Source organism: Chroicocephalus ridibundus, chromosome 6, assembly GCF_963924245.1.
Source record: "Chroicocephalus ridibundus chromosome 6, bChrRid1.1, whole genome shotgun sequence".
Lineage (NCBI taxonomy): Eukaryota > Metazoa > Chordata > Aves > Charadriiformes > Laridae > Chroicocephalus > Chroicocephalus ridibundus.
In genome coordinates, this window is record NC_086289.1 from 37,206,605 (window position 1) to 37,231,429 (window position 24,825).

The 24,825-nt window shown below is 54.0% G+C and overlaps 1 protein-coding gene across 2 annotated transcripts in view; it reads right to left on the reverse strand.

Moving 5' to 3' along the window:
• UNC5B (unc-5 netrin receptor B) overlaps positions 1-24,825 on the reverse strand; it is a 58,024-nt gene that overhangs the window by 19,524 nt on the left and 13,675 nt on the right. The gene's annotated exons all lie outside the window — the stretch shown is intronic.

Consider the following 24,825-nt stretch of genomic DNA (forward strand, 5'->3'; position numbering starts at 1 on the left):
AAAAAATAATCAGATGCATCAAGAAAATAAGATGCCCGGGCTGCCTCCCGAGCAAAAATCATCCAGGGGAAAAAAAACAAAAAACCAACAACCAAACCCCAACACACGAGGTCAGTCGTTTAAAATCCATTTAGGAAAATTGACTTTCCATTTCCATTTAACACAGGCACTAAGGGAGAGCGGCAGGACATTTGTCATAATCCATTAACTGCTCTTTTGGAAACAATGAATTAAACTCCGGGCTAATTTCTCCCGCTCTGGCTGGCTCTTCCCCACCTCTCCTCAACCCGGCCATTCCTTCCCCCGGATCATCCGCAGACCTGTAATTTTCCCAGCGCCCGGCGGGCGTGCAAGGGGGTGGGGGCGTGCGGGGGGACGGGGGCATGTGGAGGTGCCAGCCCCCACCGGGAAACCGGCCCACACTCCTCCCCGTGCCCCCCATCAGGTCCTGCTCCCCTCTCCTGCTGAGCACCCCTCTTACCTGTATCACAGCAGCAAATATCACTTTCTTTTTTTTTCTCCCCCTTTCTTAATTGACTACTTCAATTTTGCATCCACTGAGCTGTTTTGTTGGTTGGGTTGTTTTTTTTTAAAAAAAAAAAAAAAAACACAACACACTTCGATGCCGCAAAACTAAATTCCCTGGCAAAGGGGGCTGGCAGGAGATAATCCAACTGGCAGCGGAGGCAGCCAACAAAGCTTCACTCCCGGGTTTGTGTGAAAAGCCTCTCTGAAACGATGCTCTCTGCATCCCTGCAAGCGTGCAGCCTTGCGAAGTGGTACCCGAGCTCAGGGCCAGGACAGGGCGCAGGTATCGCACACGGCAGAGCACAGAATGAATCACAGAATGGTTTGGGTTGGAATGGGACCCTAAAGCCCACCCAGTGCCACCCCCTGCCCTGGGCAGGGACACCTCCCACCAGACCAGGCTGCTCCAAGCCCCGTCCAACCTGATGCCAACTACTCCAAGATCTATCATCCCTGGCCATAACGTGGGTATGAAACTCCCCATTAAGTTTTTCTTCCATATCTGCACCAGCCTTTATTTCTTTTCTTTCATATTTTTGTTTGTGTTTCATCCCAGGATGCTGACGAGGAGTCCTGCAGCCCACCCAGCACCATAAGGGTGACCCACAAAGACCCAACAACCCCAAAGAAGCCAATTTTCGGAGGAACCTTCCCCTATGGGCCTTGCCTCTGGCAAGTTCACCCCGAAGCGCATGTGTCTCTGACCCAAAACCGCGGGCGAGGAGAGGTTCTCCTCCAGCAGCCAACACCAAAGACACATCTCCTCCCACCCCACCACCACTTTGGTGATGCTAAAGGAGACTTTGGTGAGGATCTGGGAGCAGGGAGGGATGAGTCACACCGACAGGGATGAAAATCGCAGATTTGTGACTCACCCCTGGTCTCACCTGCAGGTGGGATGGGTCATGGTCTGGGCTGTGGTGGGACACGGGATTCGGGGCTGAAACACCGCCAGCGGTACCCAAAATCCACCGAACCCCCCCGTCGACGGGTCCCATCTGACTCCCTGCCCTGAGAGAAGGTCTGCCCAAATCCGTGCTGGGGGTCCCCAAGCTCAATGCTTCAGGTTTCTTCTCCAAGGGGACACAGTGAGTTTGGGGACGAGGGTGGTAGGACAGGACAATCTTCCCAGCCCTGGGCCAGACTCAGCATCTGCTTTCGGTGGCTATAAAAACCTGCGCGGTTTAAGGTTTGAACACAAAAATCCCAAACCCTTAAAGCTAGGAGGATCCTGGCTGCTGGTAAAGTCTAAATCCCTGCAAACTCACAACAGCTGAGAGATCATGTATTTCTGGCCAAGAGAGATCCAGGGCCAAAAAAGCAGCTTTAACAGGAGACAGGGAAAAAGAGAATGTTTTTTTTCGTGGCAGACTCATAACTGGGGCCGTACTGCAGAGCCCCAACCCCACGGCACCCCCGGGCTCCTGCTCTGGGACAGGAGCAGAGCAAGGGGGAGGCTGACTTCTCCATCCAGAAACCGGCCGAAGAAAAGCATCTGCAGCTGGGCAGGGCGTTCGGCTCCAGCATGATACGGCCACTGGTATTTAAAGACGCTGGGATAGAATTAAGGCAGAGGAACAATGGGAACTTTGGATGTGAAGAGGGAGGAGAACCACGATGGGCACATTTATCATAAGCCGTGAACACGACCTTACATTCCATGTCCTGAGGACCACATGGGAAAACCTCTTGCTCATGGAGTGGCACCCCAAAAAAATCCATATACAGTCAGCTGGGGGGAAACACACCTGCTCGTGCCATGAGGATGAACAACTGCTTCTCCCACCTGCCCCAACTATCCAGCAGCAGCCACAAAATACACCAAAAATAAGAAGCACCTTCCCAGTGGTACACCACCATCACCTCCACGTGGTCCTTCCCCCCTGGGATAGAGGGGCAAATAGCTCCAGCATGGCCAGGACGAGGTGCTGTGGGTGGATGGAGAGGTTGGGGAAAGGTTCTGGTCTGCTCCTGTGTGATAAGGACATTGATAAATGGCCCTGTGAAGGTGGGAGAGGGTACCCTCTGCTGGGACAACCTTCACCTCCAATGGTCTTGCATAATATCATTATTATGGGTGAGTCCCTGGCCCAGGTTGCCCAGAGAAGCTGTGGCTGCCCCATCCCTGGAGGGGTTCAAGGCCAGGTTGGACGGGGCTTGGAGCAACCTGGTCTGGTGAGAGGTGTTCCCTGCCCAGGGCAAGGGGTTGGACCCAGATGATCTTTAAGGTCCCTTCCAACCCAAACCATCCTATGATTCTATGATTATATACATATACAATATATAAGAAACCTTGAAAGAAGCAGATGTCTGGCTTCTCCAGGCTGGGGACACGCACTGGGACACTCAGATGGCTCCAAATACCGGTGAAGACTTTGTGAGCAGGAGGGTTTGCATGCGTGCTTGCAACGAGCATCACCCCGGGGGAACTGAGGCTTTGACCCACAAAACACACGGAGGCCACTTCTGCTTTGCCCAAGGCCACCCTGATCCCCCCCTGAGGTGGCCACTTGGCCCGTTGACCGCAGGGGTGGCACATGCCAGAGAGGCACGCGAAGGCAGGGACGCCAGCCCCGCGCAGCCGGGATTTCCAGTTCCAGGCTGCAATCAAACAAGCAATAAAACTCCCAGCAGCGACACACACTGATAAATATTTGAGAGCGCGCTGCGCTGACTGCAATCGTCATCTCCCTGGCAGACGTCTGCAGGGGGTTCCCATCTGCCGGCTTCCCTCCTTCCCTCTGGAGGTGGGTGCCTGCTTCCCAGCTCCCTTTGGGGGATTTTTTTTTCGGAAGTCCCAGGCTGTCAGTATCCCACAGCCTCATGCTATTTGGGGCAAGCGGGTCGGGTGCTGCGGTGCGATGTGCTAGAGCACTGAATTCACCCCTAAAATCCATATTTTTGGGGAGGAGAGGCAAGGAGGGTGCTCGAGCCCGTGGGACCAAACCCCCCAAGGATGGGTACGATAGGAGCGGCGAGGTGGAAAAAGGGAGGAGGGGAATAGGCACTGACTTCTTCTTTCCCTCTCCAGCCTCCTCTCCCTCACCCTTCATCACACGTTTTAATCTGCTGGGGTTGAGCTGGATTATCCGCAGCATCTGTTCCCCGGGGGGTGACCTGCAGATGTTCGCAGCTCGCCTTTGCAACTTGGCCGGAGATCGAAGACCCCCAACCAACCAGCACCACCAGCCTGCACGGGGAACAGCACTATATCCCCCCAACCTCCATCCCCCCAAAACACGCGCCAGAAGGGACGGCGAGCCCCAAAAGCAATTCCCCCTTGCAGCAACGGCCGAGCAAACCTCCACGGGAAAGCGTTAAAATCCTCCCTTCTGCAATTGTTATCCCTCCAAATATTTGGAAGATTACAGGGGCATTAGCAGTGGTGCCCATCACCCACGACCACGCATCCCTCCCCTCCCTGCATCCCTCCCCGCTGCACCGGCCAGGCAGGAATGTGATGTAAGGATTAAGCCGGGATGCCTGGGCTTCTCCCGGCTAAATCTCAGTGGCGGTGGGCGCTTAACCCTCTCCGCCTCCATCTTCCCCACCCCACATTGATTTCAGGGCAAGCGCAGTTTCGTGCGAAGGCCCGAGAGGCAATGGTTAAACCCATTCCCGCCTGCCAGGCGGGTAGAAATCCTGTAGAAATGAAAAAAAATAATATGACAGCTTATCTCCACCGTCGAAGGAGGAGAGCCGCCTGCCTTCCCAACCCCCTGGCGGGGAGGGGGACGGCAGGGATGGTCTGGCCACCGGCGGGATGCTCTGGCCACCAGCTTAGCTCAAGGAGGTGTCTGAAAGGAGCAGGACTCTCTCCCCCCACCCCAAATCCCCCCTCCTGTTGCCTCCAGGGGGAATGTATGACCACACTCATTTAGGGATTAGTGCTGTTGCCATTTAAACTCCAGCAAGTTGTGGTGCCAGACCCACGGAACAGCTCATTCCCACGCCAGGATGCCCGCTGGATCGCCGGATCAGGGACATCCCTGCTGGAAGCCCCAGGGGGACATGGAGGCATCGCCACCTGAGCGAGGGTCATCACGTGGGATGCAGTCCTCATCCCACCACATTTCAGTCCAACAGCTCAGGGGGAGCCGGCACCACCAGGCCAGGGATGACGCCTGGGAACCTGCCCTGTTCCCAAGGACTTCCCATCCCAGAGCGCCCTCCTGGGATAATTTCAGGTCTGTCAGTGAAACATAGCCGAGCTTTTCCTCCTAAAAGCACCCTGAGCATCCTTGCTCCCCGAAGCATCATCCTCTCTTCCCCGAGCATCCCCTTCTCCTCCCCATCGCACACATTCAGCCTCCTGCACACCGCTGCCGTCTCCCAACACGAAGCCCCGTCACCAAGGAGGTGCCAGCGGCTCCTGGCATCTTCAAAGGCAAAGTCTCCGTGAGGCAGAGCAGTGCCCTGCAAAGCCATGGCCCAAAACCCCTTTCTCCAGGGACGTGCCCAATGCCCCAAAAACAAAAGGTGGATGGGTTTGCAAGATTTGAAGCCCTTTGCACCAAGTGCAGCTTCACCCTCTGCTGCTCCCTTGCACAGAGCCCGCCAAAACTCCTGCCTTCCCAGCCCTCCCATTTCTTCAAAGCAGGGTCGAGAGGCGAGCTGGGAGGCGCAGAGGAAAGGGAGATGCAGGGGATGTGACAGGCGCTGCCATCCTGAGGGCTGCCGTCACCTCCCAGCCCTGGCGCACATCTTGCTGATGTAACCCCCCAGCCTCATTAACTCAGCGCGGTGCTCATTAACCTTTCCCTCGGCGGGAGGACGGAGAGGATGAGACGGGACGGACTCGAGCTGCCCGCAGACATGGCCATGGGAGGCCAAAAACTGAGCATGGAGCCCTTCAGGGGCAGCAAGGAGAAACACTGGTGCCCGGGCATCTCACCTCCAGCCGGGAGCAAGGCTGGATTTTGAGGTCAAGAAGCCACGAGGATGTCCGTCCATTGATGTGCTGCTGGGGTGCCCATCCCCGTGGCCTCCGACATCTCCCCCAGGCACATGCAATGGCGACTCAGCAAAGGCTGGACCACAAAACCACGATGCTCAGGGTGTTGCTGTGTTCGACCCTCGCTACCGCTGGTGCCCTGCCGTCCACAGAAGGTGTCGTTCCACCCCGGGGTCACGTGTTTCCAAGGTCTTCTTCTCTGCCCCCCCAAAAAAAGCAGAGCCCCCCGCTCCCACTGGCCAGGAAAGGTCCTGCAAGCCTGGCTGCACGGGCTAGATTTGGGGAACTCACCCCCCCCGTAACAGAGCAGCAGGACTCACAGACAGCACAGACAGACCGACACGATGTCCCTGTGGCACCACAAACCCCCTTGTCCCCCTCTACAGCTCTCTGCCCTCACCAACCTTTTATTAATCACTACATTTGGCAAGAACCACCTAACCTCCTCCCCAAAGCACCTCTGCCTGACAAACCACCTCATTTTCCTCCATCGATTGCCTCCGTTCTTTCCCGAGAGTTTTACGGTCCCTTTGCAACCCTCCCTTCCGAACTCGGCATCGTCCCCCCGGGGGTCAATCCAGCCCCTTCCCCCCCATCCCATCCCCTCCAGCTCCTCCCGGAGCCCACCCAGGGCAGGGGACAGCAGGGACAGACAGACAGACAGACACGAGGACAGCATTTCGCAGCAGCATCCCAGACGGGTTAGCAGATCCCCCCCCGGCAAGCGCACGTTATAATTAGAGAGCATTCCTCCCCAGCACGGGTAATGAGGGGGTGCGCCCAGCCAGCCCTAATTACACCCTTGGAGGAAAAAAAAAAAAAAAAAAAAGCAGATTCTTCTCCCAGCCAAACGAAAAGCCTGCAGCCGGCCTCCCTCGCTGAGCACCTCCACTAACCCGCACTGGCTGGGGAAGGGGGGGAAAAAAGTAACAGAAAGCAAAGTCTGAGCTGAGAAAAGGGTGGGAAGAAGGAGCAGCAAGGGGGAATTTGCACGCGATGGCCTTATCAATCAAAACCCACTTCACCCGACCCAAAAAAACCACATTAAAATAATCAACTCTTTAGCTAAATGCCCAGGTCAGGCTTTTGCAAAGCAGCCCGAGAGGAAAACTAAAAGCAGGGTACCCTGGCAAGGGGGCATCCCTGTGCGTCCCACCACAGCATCCCAGCGGCTAAGGGGGTCCGACCCGCATCCCCACCACCGCCAGCCCCGCAGCAGAGACACCCGGGGCTCTGCCAGCAGCTCCCCTCGGAGCCGGGAGCAGAAAGATTTATCTTCTTGATTACGCATTACGCCGGAGTATTTATGGAGTCGCTACTCTTTTGTTTTTATCTTTATGATTATGATAATCAAAGGCGAAACCTCCTGAGAAGTGTAAACAGCTGAGATCCCTTATGGTACGAACCTCTTCATTTTTCATTATATAGATTTATAACACCGCGCCGGCAGATTGGAGTAAATTGTGCCTTATTTCTGGTTTTAGCAAGAGCAGAGCTGGGAGCTTCGCGAATCCCCGTAAATACCCACGGAAAGGGGAATGAATTAAAAAAGAAAGAAAGAAAGAAAGAAAAAAAGGAGGAGGAATTATGTAGCAAATCCCCATTACACTCTATTGTACTCACTCCTTTTGTGCTATTTTATACATTTCCTTCAGGGAAGCAGTTATGTTTGAAAACTATCTCCAAATTTCATCTAGCGCTAGTTCTTGTTATGGGCACGGACACTTTCCTTTGTGCTATTTTAATTCCATTGTCGCGGTACTCTTGTATAGTTTGTTCTGTTTACCGAGCTGCCGCGTTATTTTTAATGGATATAATAATTATATGAACTTTTATTTATTTGCTTTGGCTCACGAAAGAAAAAAAGCCAGCAGCGGATAACGCGGTAATACGCTGTTTATTCACATAGACGGCGTGTACTGTGTTTCTGTTGTGAAAAGAATAATAATTTCAACAAGAAAAGAGAGAAGGGAAAAGAAAACAAGGAACAAACAGTGACTTGTTGCCCCGGTTAACGCCAGAAAGTCCAAGGAATTATTAATTATCATTCAAACTGCAGTAAATCAAGTGCAAGATGCAATCTCTCTCTGGGGAAGAAAAAAAAAAAAAGGAAAGGGAAAAAAAAAAAGGTCTCCTGTTCAAACGAGCGATGCAGTTTTAAAATGCTAACTCCGTGAGAAGGAAAGTTGCCGGTTTCGCAGGCAGAAAGCGCTTTCCCCTTCGCCCAAATTACATACATATTTAAAAATGTAAATTCCCCAGCATTCCCCTGGAGAGTGCAATTTCCAGGCGGCTGTTTTGCAATGTGTTTTCTTGTGTTGTGTCTTTTTTTTTTTTTTTTCCTTTCCCCCCACCCTCGATGTGCAAATCCGGAGGCGACCACCTTGGCTTCGGGCACCAAAAGCAACTTTAAACCGTCAGGGAGCGGGGCCACAGCCCTCCCGGCGCCCCTCGGGAGGAGAAGGATGCTCTGCTGCCCACCCCACATCCCAGCTCCGAGCATCCCTTCCCTGGACCACGGGCAGGAGGGGGAGCGGGGTTTCACCCTCAGAGCATCCAGATGCCCAACATCCAGCAGGGCACACGACCCGGCTGTGCCCTCTAAAGGTGGCTCACAAGGTTTGATGGTCCTGGGGCCAAAATCCAAAAAAAGGAGGGATGTGCATGTCCCACCGATGCAGGGAAGCAAGGGATGGCGTGAGCCCAACAAGGTAAAGCAAAAAGTTTAGGCAGCTGGCTGCAAAGAAGGGAAAAGCAGTCCAAAAGGAGAAAGCTGCCTTCTTTTTTTTTTTTTTTCCCCTCCACCGTTTTTGCCTTGTTTTCTCACCCACCCTCTCCTCCCCAGCAGCTCCCGCCAGCCCCAGGAAGGCAAAGCTGGCTAGAAGGATGGATGCTCCGTGCCGCCTCCAGCCCAGCCTCTCCGCAGGCCCCGCGCCAGGCACTGCCCTACTTTTCCCGAGGTTTTTTCCCCACTCTTTTCCCGCCACTCCCTCAGGAGGGGCACCCATTCCCCTTGCTGGGGCTTCCCAGACCCACCGGCTGGGGTCATCTCCCACGCCATGGGGCATTCCAGTTCCTTACGGGAAGCTGGTGGGTGCGATGCTGCGTGGTTTTTAAATCATTTTAATCACGGCATTATGTTGTTTTTTTAACCGCGAACAACGCAACAAAAAGAAGAGGTCCGCTCCATGCCCCGATTTCGCCATTAATTCAAACCGGGCGAGGAACATCACAAGAGTGGCTGATTGAGGCCCCTTTATTAAACACTCTTTAAAGTTGCCCTTAATCTTTCAGATTTGTTGCCACGATCAAAAAAAAAAAATAAAATCCCAACAACCACCGCAAACGGAGGCTGAAAATATTTTGCTTTTCATTCTCCTTTCTCTGCCCTTTTCTCCCCTTGTCATTTCACTTCGACAGTAAGGGACAAACAGGAGGAGGGGGAAAAAAAAAGGGAGGGGGGAGAATAGGGATAGAAAAAGACTTAAGGGGGGGAAAAAAAAAAGAATCCCTTCCAATGTTGAATAGCAAATATTACGACTTTTCTCTCCCCCTTCTTTCAGCAATATCCCTATTAAAGACTAAAAATCCCAAACTAGCGAGACTAGCGGAGAGGACAAGGCTTCTCCATCCCCTGGCCTCTCTTGTACTTTAACCCCCGCAGCCCAGGGCAGGTGCGAGAGCAGGTACCCGAGGCCAGAGCTTCCCATCGCAGCACACAGGAGAGGTCTCCGGCCGGTTGCGAAAGCATTTCAGCAATTACCTTGATTAGTTTTATTCCTTCCCCTCTAAACCCCGAAGCCAGCTGGGCTCCTTAGCACTTCGCACCTGCTTTTACAGAGAGCAAAAAAAAAAACACCTGAGATTTGACTAAAGCTGGGAGGGTTTTTGCCTATTTTCGGTGCCTGGCATCGCTGCCTCCCTGCCTGCACCATGGGGAGAAACACCCCATGCTCCAGAGGAAGGAAACCCCTACAAAAAACAAATCCTTTTCCCTCCCGCTCCCATTGATGGCAAGATGTGAAGCCTTTGGGAGCTTCCTAATGTTGTTTGGCACCCTCCTCCCCTCGCGTGCTCCCCCCGGCATTTAAATACTATGGGACCCCGTGCCACCGCAGCCGGTTTCTTCCTTTCTCACCACTGGGAATTTCCACCTTTTCTTCTCCGGACGCAGGCCAGGTTCCCACCGCGCCAAGTTTCTCTTTCCTCCCTTTGTATTCCGGCACCCGTGTTCCGGCTCCGTCCCATGGACTAAGCCCCAGCCTCCCCGCGAGCATCCTCCCCTTCTCCGCGTGGGTACCACTCCGCGCCGCAGCTGCCGGGGCTGGAAAAGCCCCGGCTCTGGGGGTCTGTGCCACCCCACCTCGCAAAGGGGGTGGCATCCCCATCACAGCATCCCCACCAATGCTGCCACCTGTGCGGACCGACACACCGACATGCAAGTCGGGCTCCCTCCCACGCCTTCCCCTCTCTCCCTTCTCACCTGGTGCTACACCATCCCAAGGTACCGATAAAAATCGCCCTAAAAAAAAATAATTAATAAAATAGGATGCTCACTAGCAAGGTGCAACGCTACCAAATTAAATCAAGTTCTGGTTCGCTGAATCCAGAGACTTTACGGTGACAAATGCGCTGAGCATCTTCTAACTCCAAAATCGGAGCACAGCTGGGACGGACACAGGAACACCCAAGGCACAGCCTTAGCAGGACCAGCAGTGAAATGGCTCTGGCAGGGCTTGGTGGCATCACGGAGGGCTGTGCAGCACGAGAGAGGGAGCAGAGGTGATCCAGAAAGGTCTCAAGGGAGCAGGGGGGCAAAGGATCACGCATACTGAGCATCAAGCACACGGAAAAAGTACCATGCCCCCCAGCCTCCTCCTCTTCTCCTCTCTGTCCCCCAGCGGCTGCATTTCCATAAGTGATTTGTGCTAATTGCTTTAAATACGGCCATGCTGCGGGTAATCAGAGTCATTAAGTGACCTCTGCTGCAGGAGGGCAGGCAGGGCTGGTTCGGAGCCCCTCGCCCCAAGCAGGGCACACTCCCCCATCCCGGGCGGGGATGGAGCTTGCCTCCAATTTGCTCTTCCCTGGAGCCCAATCAGTAAATGGCCTCCCTCCTGCCCTACACAGAGTCAGGGATGCTGCCCGATGCCTGTGCCGCAGCAGGGATGGATCCTGGTGACGCTCGGCTGCCCCCGCCCTGGCTGGACCAGCTGCCTGCAAGTTGGCCACCACGGCTGCCAGCAAGCCCAGGGCTGGCGGTGATCAGGTTGGGTTCAAACCAACCATGTACAAGCACCCGAAAACCCCCACATCCTCCCCAAATCATATTTCCAAAGGCAGAAAATAGGTATTGCTCTGGGGCAGGGTGACAGGAGGGAAGAGCCAGCTGTCACCACCCAGGGGATGCTGGCCTTTAAGGCTAAGCGCCACCCTGGATCCGCTTCCCACCCTGGATCCGCTTCCCACGGATGGCTTTAGCCTTTGGTTGAGGGGCTTAGCCTCAGAGAGCCCCCGCCGCCCTGCCAAATTAACCGTGTCCTCGCTAAGAGACATGTCCACCACCGTGTGACATGTTCAACCTGACTCTAGGCAACGCTTAAGCTGGGGCTTGCAATGCACGCGCTCGCCAAGGAGGTGGCAGACGGGGCTGAGGATCCTCCAAGCACCTTCCCACAGATCTCTCCCCGCTCCTAGATAGACAAGTTTTCCTGGAAGCACGCCGAGCTCCTCCGGTTCAGCCGCTTGGTGCCTTCAAGGAGCCCCAGACCGGGTTTTCCTCAGTGCCAGCGAGCAGCCATCCTAAAATGCAGAGCCACGCAGGGATACAGCCCTTCTGGTTGAATTGAAAGCCTGGGTTTAGAACCATAGAACGGTTTGGTTTGGAAGGGACCTCAAAGATCTTGTCCACCCCCCTGCCCTGGGCAGGGACACCTCCCACCAGACCAGGCTGCTCCAAGCCCCGTCCAACCTGGCCTTGAACACCTCCAGGGATGGGGTGGCCACAGCTTCTCTGGGCAACTGGCTCCAGCGTCTGGAATCGAGCGCTCAGTATAAACTAGAAGCTGCTCAGGCCAGCGCTGCTGGCAGCTGAGGTCCGAGGGGGACACGGCGGGGTCCCTCCCGCACCCTTGGAATCAGGGCTGGGAGGTGTAAAGAAGGGGCCGCGCTTCCAGGAAAACGCGCTGCAGCACGGCTTCTGCCCCTCCGCCGGGACCCATTACACTAACAGCGTGTCCGTTCAGCCCGATATATAAATTACTAATGTAAATTAATGGATAATTGAAGCCCTTTAGTCCTAAATATTTAAATTATTTAACAGGCAATTAAGGGAGAAGGAGAAAGAAAAGAGGAAAAGGGGCCTTAACCCCAACGGGCAGGAAAAAAAGTAATAATACAAATGAAGTGAGAAGAGAGCAGAAAGAGCCAAACACGCACGTTTTAAAGGGACGCTGCCAGCTTCAGTTTGTTTCCCTGCGTCTGTGTTTGAGCCCAGCGGATGGTGCAGCGGGTGCCCCGAGAGCCAGGGGGGAGAACGGGCAGGGGACCGCCAAGCAGCAGCAGGGCTTCTGCCCCGCGTCCCTGCCAGGAGAGGAAAACTTCACGTCCGCCTTCACAACGACTATTGGTTACGGCGGTTAAGCTCTGTGTTCACCTGATCAAGTACAAACACCTTTAATCCAAGCGTTTTAATCTTTTTTTCCCCTCTTAAAAGTGGGCTACGTGGCTACTTCACTCTCTCCCACCTCCCTCTCCAAACACCCGCATCAAGGCAAAGCGCTGGCACAAGAGCAATCCATCGGGACGCTGGATCCCATCCGTGCAATGAGTTTCCCATCCCCAGATGCGCAGCAGAACCCTCCTGAACAGCTCAGCCCATGGCAAGGAGCAGGGCAGGACGGAGAAACACCGTGTTTCCTCCTCCCGCCTCCATCCCAAACTGGCCAGGGATATTCCCACCGCTCCCCTGGGTCTGGAAGAGGTTGTAAAGAAAAATGCCCGTTGAGAAAAGACGTCATGTGGGAAAAAAGACACTTTAACAAAAGCAGCGTGTGAGTTTGTGCGTGCCCGGGGATGACACAGAGGGCAGGGAGAGGGATCGAGACAATAGTGAATAGACTTCAGATTATATCCTGAACTCGCAGCCCCACGGGAACAGGGTTATAAAAACCCTTTTTATTTTGTTTGTAGTCCAAAACAAACAAGTACATAAAAAGCTAAATGCGGAGGAGCCAGACAGGAAGTGAGTAACATCTGGGAAACATCTGGCCCCGACCGGCCTGCAAGGCCAGCCTCCGGCACGGCTCCGGGTACCTGCTCCTGCACTTCCAAATCAGCACGGGTACCCAAAACCCCTTCTCCTGCCCCAAAAGGGAAACTCTGTCCATCCCTCAGCTCCTCTCATTTGCTGAGCGAGGCAATTCCCAAGCTCCTCATCCCTCTCTGGGCCGGCTGAAAGGAGTAAACCCTTCTGCTACTCCCGCGTGGGTGACCAGCGATGCACAGGCATCTCAGCCCGCTGCAGCGGCATGCATGGACCAGAAGGAGCAAAGCCCCAGGGGCATTTCACCTCTGAGCGGGACATCCTGGTACAGGGCTCTGAGCATTGTAGGATGCCCTCAGCATCACAGGACACCCTGGTACAGGGCTCTGAGCATCACAGGACACCCTGGTACAGGGCTCTGAGCATCACAGGATGCTCCGAGTATTGCAAGACACCCTGGTACAACGCTCTGAGCACTACAGGGCACCCTGGTACAAGGCTCTGAGCATCACAGGATGCCCTGAGCATCACAGGACACCCTGGTACAGGTCTCTGAGCATCACAGGATGCCCTGAGCATTGCAAGACACCCTGGTACAACTCTCTGAGCATCACAGGATGCCCTGAGCATTGCAAGACACCCTGGTACGAGGCTCTGAGCATCACAGGACACTCTGGTACAACGCTCTGAGCATTGCAAGACACCCTGGTACAACTCTCTGAGCATCACAGGATGCCCTGAACATCGCAAAACACCCTGATACAGGGCTCTGGGCATCACAGCACGGAGGCAGGATGGTCAGCTGGCACCAGGGCATGCTTTCCCAGCCGCGAGAGATGCCCCACATCCTCCTCCGCAGGATAAAGGGGGTCCAGCCCTCCAGACACAGGGGCTGGAGGTATTTTCTTCTTTCTTTTCCTCACCTCCTACTCTTAACTCCTCCAAAAGCCCTGCAGAAGGAGCCACCCAGCACCCTACCCCATGCCCAGACCCAGGAAGCCCGGGGAGGTTGCAGGGCCTGATGTTTGGGCTGGTTCCAGCCCGCCTTGTGGGGGAGGAAAGCTGGCTCGGCAGGCTCACAGACAGGGCCCTCGGCGCAGGGTAATTCCCTCATGGCCAAGCTGCCATCCCACCTCTTCCCTCCCCACGCCGCTCACAGCGGACAGGGTGCTCCGGGGAGGGGCAAGAAGAGAGGGGGTCACAGGGATGGCAAGCAACCCCCCCAGAGCTATTAGGCAGCAGGGGGGGAGTTGCAGTGAAAGGAGCAGCGATGCTCAGGACCGGTCTGGATCATAGCGAGGAGGCACTGCTGTCACCGCCGCACACCCCCAGCTGCATTTACAGCCGGGAAACGCCACAACCACACTCAGACGCATGGAGCAACCCCACTGCCTCCCTCTCTGCTACCCCAGCTGAGCCGGGGAGAAGCACCAAACTTCTGTCAAACCAGCTTCACGCGGCTCCTCAGAGCAGGATGGGATGCCCCCCCGCCCAGCTCACCAGATAAAACCAAAGCAAACCCCAGTTCCCCCCTTCCAAAAAAAAAACCCCAACCATCTCCTCCACATTTCTTCCACAGGCAGAGACGTATTTTTCCTTTGCCCTGGCAGAGCCCAGGATTAGCATCTCGTATTTTCCGGCGGGGAGGATTAAAGCCAGTGGGGCGCTGGACCGAGCTGTGCAGCGTCTGGCGCCCGCTGCTCATTTCCCATCGCGGACACGTGGGCAGCAGCATATAGGACCAGTGAGGGCCAAGGGCGAGAGTGCTCATGGCTCACAAGAGCAGGAAGGACAAGGACATGTCTTTTGGGGTGTTTTGCACCCATGTTGGCAGCATCTGGAGCATCTCCCCTTGGAGAGCGCCAAGGCAAGATACAGGGGGCTTGGGGAGCGAAAAGGAGAAATTAGGGATGAGAATGGGGATGTCAGGGAGAAAAACAGGGAGGTGGAAAGAAAAAAAAAAATACCAGAGGAAGAAGGACAGTGGCTTGGGAAGGGAAAGAACCAAGGCGCTTCAAAGGAAAAAAATTATCCGGCAGGCTGGCAAGGTTAAAGAAGTAAAAACAGTGGGATACGGGAGGATATAGAGGTGTAGTTAAAGAAGCCTCACCCAGAGCACACCACTAGAAAAAGCCTCTGATGTGTCAGGGAGAGCCATAGGATGCCGCGTGCCCAAACCCAGGTCGCTGCACGCCCTACCCCAAAGGGCACAAACCCCATACCCCGGCACCCCGAGCCACGGCAGCAGCAAGTCCTATTTTGTTCCTTGATTTTCACTCCTCTTTGCACCGGCTGATGCCCCCCTGTAGCCTTTTTTATTTTTTTTTTGTGCTATTACTTGCCATCTTTAAAAAAAAAAAGCGAAATTAAAAGGCTACGGCAGCAAGCGGCTGCCCAGACGAGTTAGACCCTATTGAGAAGGGACAACGACAGCACCGAACCGATCCCCAGCGTGCAACACCCCAGCTAAATTTGGCCCAGCCAGCAGGCAGAGCGGCTCCTGAAGATGTCTGAACACATCCAGGCCGTGGGGGCGAGGAGGGCGAGCACACCGGAGCCGGGCAGCCCCTTCCCACCGTCCCTTGTTCCCACCATCCCTCCCATGTGCTGTTTCCCTGCTTTTTCTTTCAAATTCCCAGCCTAAATAAGGCTTTGGGGAGGAAATTAATGAAAAGCAAAGCTGATTACAAAGAACAATACAATGACTCAATCTGTTTCTTTTACCTCAATTGTATAAAGCTTTTACATTTATAAAGGTTTCTCTCAATACACAATGAAATGCCCTGGGAGGGAAGCGGTAAAATGGCCCTGGAGACTTTTGAGCAAGACTGGACAAAACACCTCCGAAACAATCCCAAAGGAAGGGCCAGATGATCTAACAGGTCTTTTGCATCTTTAATTTCTCGCCCTTTTTTTTCTCCTCCTGTTTCAGGCACGGTTTTGGTGGGTTTTTTTTTTGGTTTTGTTTTTTTTTTTTAGCTGCTGCTAATTAGATGTTAATGCGAGAGCGGTTGCATTTTCAGCACATGGTGTAACCAAGAGAAAAAATATTGGGGCCCTAAATGACAAACAGATCACAGGGATGGGCGTCCTTATTCTCGGTGTGGAAAAGAGCTCTCTGGAAGAAAAACAGGCCATAAAGTATTGAGATCCTTTCCACACCAGGATGGGTTCCTTCTGCACCCATGGTAGCTGTCTGATGTCCATGGATCACCACAGCCACCTGCTTCACATCTCCTCCCTCTCCATCCCCACATCCAACCTCTTCACCAGGGCATGGAAAGGATCTCCAAGGTTGTTTTGCCTCGTTGCAATGCAGCCAGAGACAGTGGAAAACCCCCACCAGAACAAGAGACATCCCAGAACAACCTGCGTTTAGGTCAACCACAAGACCAGCTGATGCTCCTGGCTGCTCCTTTGTAGCCCGTCTCCCAGGAGAAGGCAACAGGACGCTCTTCACCGCCACCTCCTCCCCCTCTCTGCTGTTTGCTGGGCTGTTTATTCGAATCCTCTCTAACGCCCGCCTCAGCAAGTTGCAAGGAGCTGAGCCGAGCTGTTTGCAATAAAAATCAATGAGGTGGTGCAGAGGCAGGAGTCTGTGCCCTTGCCTGCGGCGCCTGTCCCCCACCGCAGGACAGTCAACGAGGGCCACCGCTCGTCATTGCCAACACAACCGTAAACCCAACCGCGCTTGGAGAGCGCTTGGCGGAGATGTTCCATCGTGCTCCACCGTGCTCTCCCCTTCAGCCTAGGCCCAGCTCACCATTATCACAAGCCTGAACGTAATTTAAAATATTTTATTGTCTTTTATCAGCCTACCAGAAGCTTTGTAAGAGAAGCCAATGCTCCACAGGCCCTGGCCGGCAGAGATGACCCTGACTCTGCACCAACACGTGAGCAGTAACACACCAGCCTGTGCAGTTTGTGCTTCACCCCCATGGAGCACCACCGTAGAGGTGATACTCCAAGGTCCATGTGGAAGACCAAGGCATGGGTCAAGAATGGATGGGGAGCCTCAGATGTCTGGTGGTGGGATCTTACTCCCCTCGTTAGTGGGGTCAAGGCCCCCCCACCAGCTACTGGTGTCCCAATGGGGAGTGACCTCCCTCCAGCCCAGTGGGGGACCCAGTGCCTACGCCCCAGACCAGACAGGAATGAAAGCCACTGCTAAGAGACACATTTACGACCTTCCAAGAGGGAGCCCGCTGACAGCTTAACGAGCTTTTTGTTTTTCAAGTAGTGGTTTTATATTTACGACCTGAAAGGGAAAGATGCAAGTAGGCAGACGATCATGGGGCTATCTGCTCCTTCTTCTCCTGAGCCACTGCTGTCCAACCCACATCCAAGCCCTTCCAGGAAGCCATAAAAAACGATTGCATTTCAGCTTTTTCCCGCTCCTTCTTTCTCTCTCCCCACTAAAAACAAAAAGCACCTTTTTTTTTTTTATTTGGTGGTGGTCATTTCTCTTTAATGTTCACCCCAAGGAAGAGCATCAAACATTAAAGATTCATCACACCGGAAACCAGAGGCCCTGTATGTTACGGAACATCCCAGTGGATGCAAGATCCCACCAGTTCATCCCCAAGGCCTGGCTCTTTAATGCCTGGGAAGGAAGGGGGAGAAAGGAGGAGGCCAGAAACTGGCTTTATGAGCGCAAGAGATCACATTCCTGGGATATCAGCCCAGAGTTGCACTTGGAGGAGGAAAAAAAGTTAAGAAAAAAACCTAAACCCCACCACCCCTCCCTAGGATGCTGCACTGTTATTTATAAGCTTAATAGTGAAAAGAGAGGGCAAAACTCCATGTTTTTTTTTTTCCCCAGATCTCAGCATTAGCACAGCAGAGAAATGCCTTTGGGCTGCAAGAGCATTCCAGCCACCATCAGGAAGATAAGCCTCTTCCTTTGCCTCCAGATTCCTTGGCAGAGAGGAGACACGTGGGGTTTAATTGCATACAGAGATGCCACAGCCGGGACACAAGGGTGATAAGAGCTTTCGTCTGCTTGTGAGCTCACCCAACTGATAAAGAACCCTGCCCTGTAACTCAGAGGGCACCTTGGCCAAGCCCAGCTTGAGGAGTTGGTGGGGGACGTGCAAGGCCAAGATGTGCCACGCAAGGGGTTGGTGGGGGACATGCAAGGCCAAAACGTGCCACGCAAGGGGCTGGTGGGGGACGTGCAAGGCCAAAACATGCAACGCAAGGGGCTGGAGTGGCACAGGGAAGACCAAGACAGGCCACACAAGCAGTTGGTGGGGGATGAGCAAGGCCAAGATGTGCAACGCAAGGGGCTGGTGGGGGATGTGCAAGGCCAAAACATCCAACGCAAGGGGCTGGAGTGGCACAGGGAAGACCAAGACAGGCCACATAAGGGGTTGGCGGGGGATGTGCAAGGCCAAGATGTGCCATGCAAGGGGCTGGTGGGGGACGTGCAAGGCCGAGAGATGCAATGCAAGAGGTTAGTGGGGGACAGGGAAGGCCAAGTCATGCCCTGTAAGGGGTTAGCAGGGGACAGGGAAGGCCAAAACATGCAGTGCAACATCTAGCAGGGCAAGCGTGTGACATGGCCAATGTCCCATGCAACGCAGAGCTTGCCGCACCACTGCGCGTGATGTCGGACACGCACGTCCCGTCTGCCAGGGGAGGAGAGCACCATTGTGGTGTGTCCTTGTGCCAAAACCTCAACGTGGCCATGGACAGGAGGCGAAGCGCTGCACAGGGAGGCAATTTATTGCTGAGCAAAGATGGAAGAGCAATGACCTGAGCTGCACAACTCAGGCCATCTTCTCCCTTTATCCCTCTCCATCCCTACAGGCAGCCACGAGGCCGCAGAAACAGGCAAAAAACAATAGAAAAAAAAAAAAACCAACCACAGCCTAACTTTTCAGTGGGGTTAACAGTTTTCTAAGAGCGGTGGTGGTGGTGGCGGTGGGGGGGTTCGGGGCCCCCTCCCCTCCCCATCCCTCCTTATCTGGTGCCTGGGGCTCTGCCCCGGCGCCTGCCGATAATCAGGGAGCTGCAGTGGAAACCCCGGCGCCAGACAGGATCCTTATCTCCTGCCGGAGAGGAATGTGGGATGGGGGCTGCCCCTGCCACTGCTCCAGGAGGAGGAGGAGGAGGCGGGTGGGAGGAAGAAGAAAGCCCCCCCCCCCACCTCGCCATGGCCAGGGTGGGTGACTAAGGCTCGGTCTGCTTTCAACGGAGACACTTTTTTTCCAGCTGAATCGCTCCCGGGGTGGCCGGAGGGATCGGAAGCACCCACCGCCTCTGCACAAGGGCCGTGTAATTATGCCGGGGGGATAATTGCTCTGCTTTAATTGCCCCATAAAGTCAAGTCCTGGGTAGGCCGGCTCCAAAGGCAAAAAAAAAATATTTAAATAAATAAATAAAAAGCGAGTGAGGAGCCAGGGCTGGGCTGATCCCCCTGGGAAAAGCCCAGGGCACGGGCCTGGGGGACATGAGGTGACAGCCTGGGAGAGCCACCTCTCTCCACCCTGGCTGGCAGGCAGCTCTCCCACCCATCAAGATGCAGGGTGAGGGCTGGGAGCCGTTCCCTGCCCCCCCACCCCTCCTCTGCCCCCCCCCCCCCCCCAAAAAAAAAGCTGAAGACCTTCAGGGCTCAGCTTGTGGACCCCCACAAGATGGGAGCAGCCCCTAGGGCAGGATGGAGAGGAGGACTGGCCCCCCCAGAGCCTTCCTCCCTGGTGAGGAGGGGAGGGTGCTAGAGCTGCCCGGGGGCTGATCTCCATTACCAACAGGACCGACAGGATCTTCAAGCAGCCTAATAACAGCGGGGAGAAGGAAAGGAGGTGAAAGCCAAGCTGATGGCTTCCCTCCTGCCAGGCGGGACAGGAGCCATGGCTCCAGCCCGGCGCTTTCAGCTCCCTCCCTTATGGGGGCTGGATGCTCCGACCCCCAAAAAAGAGCTTCAAAGTGGTTATTTTTTTGCAGTTAGGAACCCAGACCTTTCCCCAGAGTGGCTGGAAAGCATCACACCAGCACCCGCGGTGAACTGGTGCTGGCCGCGTGGTGCCGTAGGTACATGGCTGCCACAGACGGCCGAGTCCCAGCAGCCCTCGGCTCCACCCCGGCCTCATGGGCATCCACCCAAGGAGGACACGGTTGATGCTGTCAGACCCCCAAGGAATTTGCATTCAATTAAAAAAAAAAAAAAAAATGTAATAAATAGGGGGCTGATGAAGTTTAGAAGCTGCCGACACCAGCCATATGCCTCCAATATGCACAGTACAGTCGGTGCCTCAGTACTGCAACTGCAGGTATCAGCTCGCCTAATTAGCTACCAGAAGAAAGTCTAATTTAAAACAAAGCTCTTATTTTATTTATTTGCTGACAGTAGCAGAGCTATTCCCTCCAGCATGATGTGAAAGCAAACACGCTGTCCTCAAAATAAACCGCCATGGGCTTTTTAATTTTATCCTTCAACAAGTGTTCCTTGGTTAGTCTTTGGGAAGGGGGGGGTGGGGGTTGGGGAACACCCAAAAAAAACCTCTGGGGAGGCCAACCTGCAGCTCCCATTAGCATTACAGAGGGCTTGCAAAGACACTTCCCGCTTGTCACCTCCCTGCCACAGAAAAAAAGCCAGGGCAGACGCCACGGGAGTGGGGAAGGCAATGGGAACTGCCGTTAATAACGTGTCTGTAAGAAAACATGTCTGTGTCCCCCCTACCCCCCTCACTGTCATCATTTGGGGTGGTGAAAGGAGCTCGGCGCATCCCGGCGCCCTGGCTGCTGTCACCCTAAAGATGCCCGTGGGACAGGGCTGCTGCTTGCTGGAGGCACAGCTCGGCATGAAGCTCCAGACCCATGTGGGGGTCCATCCACCCAGACTAAGAGAGTCCTGAGAGCCCCCATCCCTTCCCCACCTTTGCTTTAAGATGCACCTGCAGGCAAACACGGGGGAAAAGGAGAAATCCCCGGAAGCAGGGAGAGACTATGGGGCCGCTGTGATTTTATTTAGTATCTTTATTTATTGAAGTGCTTTAAATAGATATGGATTGACTCTCTCAGCTCTGGCTATTACAGCTTGAAAGGGGAGCTGCAGGCTCTGGAATGCACACACGGCTGCTTCCATGGATGCTCAGCATCCAACACCATGCGGCATCTCCTCCTGCCTACCAAACTGCAGCGGGGACCCCCGCAGCACCCTCCCTGTAGGGGCAGGAGGGTGGCACAAGCCCCCACCACATATGTGTTAGCTCCTGAGTGCCGGGGGCTTGGGCAGGGTTTGCTCCAGAAGTGCCACATCCTCACTTTGCCTGGGAAAAGCTGCCCCAAATGCCCACTTTGACACTATTTTAAACCACAAATTGCCCCAGGCACTTTCCAAAGGGTGGTCGAGACATTCATTTATCACCAAGCAAACGGCCCACCGACCCACACCCCACACGCAGCGGGTCCTGGGGAGGCTCTCCTCAACCCCAGCACTGCAACCGCATCCCACCAGCAAACCCAGGAGCAGGGTGGGAAGGGGAGCAGCAAGATGCCAGCTTGGGGAAAAACCCTTCTCTTTGGGTTCCCGCAGCTGGCAGAGGATGGTCAATGCCAAGCCCCATCACGAGCCTGTTCAAGGGATGCTTCAGCATCTCTCCTCTCACAAAACCCAATGCCCTGGTGTCTCCACCGCTTGCCCTTTACACCATCCCCATGAAACCATCACGCCTCTCCACCACCACCCCCCTCAACCACCTCCACATCCGAGACCGGGCCACCAGCTCCACAGCCCACCGAGACAAACCCTCCATCCTTCCCATGCCACCTTCTTCCAAGCTCGTCCGAATAATCAGAGATTTATTCCTTCCTAACAGCACATCCTGACACCCATTTACGAATTTATAAAAGCAGGGAGAGGCATCACAAGCCTTTACAGACAACGCTGGCAAGGATGTACATTTTTCTTTCCACTGGTGGAAGTAATTCCATTCAGTTAAGGAGTAAGTAAAAATCACACTATTCTTAGGCAGCTGGGAAAGAGGAGGAAAATCTATTGCAGCGACCCTGAACAGGCGCTTCCCCAGGGCTTCGAGGCAGAAAACTTATCAGACACCGCACTGATAACATATTCAGGCTGAACCATAAGTCTTCAGCGCATAAAAGGTATTCCTAACTGCAAACAGAACGAGCAGGGGGAAAATAAAGGTTAAAAAAGCCCAGAGGCCAAAGGCTGGGGGGGAGGAGAGGGGGTGGCAGCAGGCCTGGGGCTCGGCCGCCAAACAGGCAGCGTGGCGGCTAACGCCAGACCCACGCGCCCAGGGGACAAGCAGGAGGATGCCGATGCCGAGCGCCCACCTCCTGCCACCAAGGCATCCAGGGAAAGTTTGTCTTCTGGGTGTTTAAAGCTGCAGAGAAGTGGGGGGGGAATAAAATAAAAAAAAATCAGCATCCATACCACTACCAGGCTGGTGAAAGATTTCTCCCCCAGGGCCAGCATCCTCAATCATCCCCAACAATGTATTTGTGCATTATGGCCCCATTTACCCCCCCCCCGACACACACACTATGTTCAGGTCCCAATACCCATCTTACAACACCTTCCCCACCGCAGCCCTGCTCCTGTTCTTCCCTGTAACTCCAAGCCAACTCTTTGTCCCAGGCACAAAGAGCCATGAGGTTTCCACTGCGGGTTTCTCTGTACCATTTTTTTCCCCATCCCAAAGAGCCGTATTTCCCAACCCAAAACAAGCTGGCTGTCATTTGTAGCTGATTTTTTTTTTTTTTTAAGGAAATAACTCCACTGGCGTTTTCTCCGCGCCTTGTGCGACAATGGGAGTTTGCAGCACAACCTCTGAGGGGTCCACCTTCTCCCTTAGGTTCACTTGTTAAATCCCATGAGGATCGCCCCAAGCTGAGGACGCCAAGTGACACGAAACCAGCTGGAAACAAACCCCTGTCCTATTTCCAGACCACCTTAGGAAGGCGAGAAGCAGGACAGGTAAGGAGGACAGGAGAATCAGCTATATAGTAACCTGACCAGCAGCAACCACAGCCATAAGGGAGGTGGTGCAGCTCCCGGCTGCCCCCCATGTCCTGCAGCTACCCACAGGTCCAGTTAGTTGTTCTTGAAGGAAAAAAAATTAATAAAATTCCATATTTCCTTAGTACCCGCCCCGGGCATGGATGACAAGCTTATGGCAGGAGCAAGCGGTGACCGCAGAGCTGCTTTTGCAAGCTCCTCTTCCAACGCCTCAGGCTCAAGTCTTCCAAGCAAACCCCCGGCTCCAGCCAAACTGCTCCCCCGTTTCTAGGGGTGACAACCTCCCAACCAGCCACCCACCAGCACCGCCGTCCCCACGGACATTGACGGCCACCACCTTCCCCCAGATCTGCAGCTCTGTGCCTCGGCCGAGGTCTACCCACGGCCCCATCTCCACCAGCCTGCACCCAGGCGCTGGATCCCAGCATCTCCCAGCCCAAACCATCGCTCCTCCCTCCCTCCGAGGCCAGTTTTCCAGGCAGAACAAGGATGGGAATTACTCAGGCAAGCATGTGACATGACCACCAGAAGGAGGGCAATTGCATTACCGGAGCTAAAACTGGATCCTGGTTTCTATTGTCTATTCTTTTGTAGTGATGGGAAGAAAGAGCTGCTGCTCTGTAATCAGGCCTCTTCTGGCTGCTTCGCTGCTTTTAGGACCAACCAGGATAATGCCACGTTGCTTTCATGTGGCTACAGAAGCTTATAAACAATGCTATTACACTGATACACCACTGAAATTAAAGCCCTGCTCCGAGTCTCAGCTGCTCCCAGAGGCAGCCTCCTCCAAAAGTCTGTAATACAGTGAACAGACTAAAATTCTTTCTAAATAAGCACTCATGAAATTTAATTACTCCAAAAATAATGCCTAATACCTCTTTCTGAAGAGAAGAGTAATTCCTCCCAGCTTTTCGCTCATGTTCTTTTAGCAAACGCTTCGCATTTGTCCTTCTTTCACTTCTCTGTGTGTGCAAAGTCACAGTGACAGCGGAGCAGCTCCGGATCACCATTCACCCCGAAACCTGAAAGTCTTCTGTTCGCCGATGCTTCTTCATACCTTTATTTTACTTTTTTTGGTCCAGAATGATTGAGATTCTTCCCCCCCCCACCGCCTTCCCTGTAAAAATTCAGATTCTGAGCTCACCCATACAGACTAAAACCTCCAGAGTGGATTAACACGGACAGAAATGATCTCAGCTGTGAAACATCACAAGGGGCAATCACATTCTCAGCAGCTTCAAAATAGAGTTGCTTTTTGTTTTGTTTTGTTTTTTTAAATTAAAAGGGATGCCATCTCTCTGCATCTGTGTTTTATCTAGAATAAACATCCCGGTCCTGGAAGAAAACACACTTTTGCTTTCCTGACTCCAGGTTCGCATTTTCACCACCTTCTTGAGAACCTCTTCATGGTTTCTCAAGCCGCCTTCTGCACTGCATTAGGACACCGTCTCTGCAAATAACATGGTTTAAAACCCAGGGAACTCTGCAATAGCACAAGGACTCAATTCACCACCCAAGGGACCTCTTGGACCACTTTAAGCCACTCGGCTTAAAGCATCTCCTGGGCAGCTTGGTTGGGACGAGCCAGGAGGCCATCCTGCCAGCAGACAAAGGGCCAGGTTTGTTACAGCACTTGCAGGGACAACTGCCAGCCAGACCAAACCCTGCAGAGACCCTCAGGACCTGCAGAAGCAGCTGGCACCAGGCCAACAGGAAGATGCTAACGTCCCTTTAAGGTCCTTTAAGTCCATTCCAATGCACACCATTCTATGATTCTACTGGGGAGGGACTATTGATCAGGGAGAGGAGCCACAGGACAAGGGGGAACGGTTTTACACCGGAAGAGGGAAGATTTAGATGAGATCTGAGGAAGAAATACTTATTGTGAGGGTGGTGAGCCCCTGGCCCAGGTTGCCCAGGGAAGCTGTGGCTGCCCCATCCCTGGAGGGGTTCAAGGCCAGGTTGGACGGGGCTTGGAGCAGCCTGGTCTGGTGGGAGGTGTCCCTGCCCAGGGCAGGGGGTGGCACTGAGTGGGCTCTAAGGTCCCTTCCCACCCAAACCATTCTGTGATTCTATGCTATTTCCCCCATC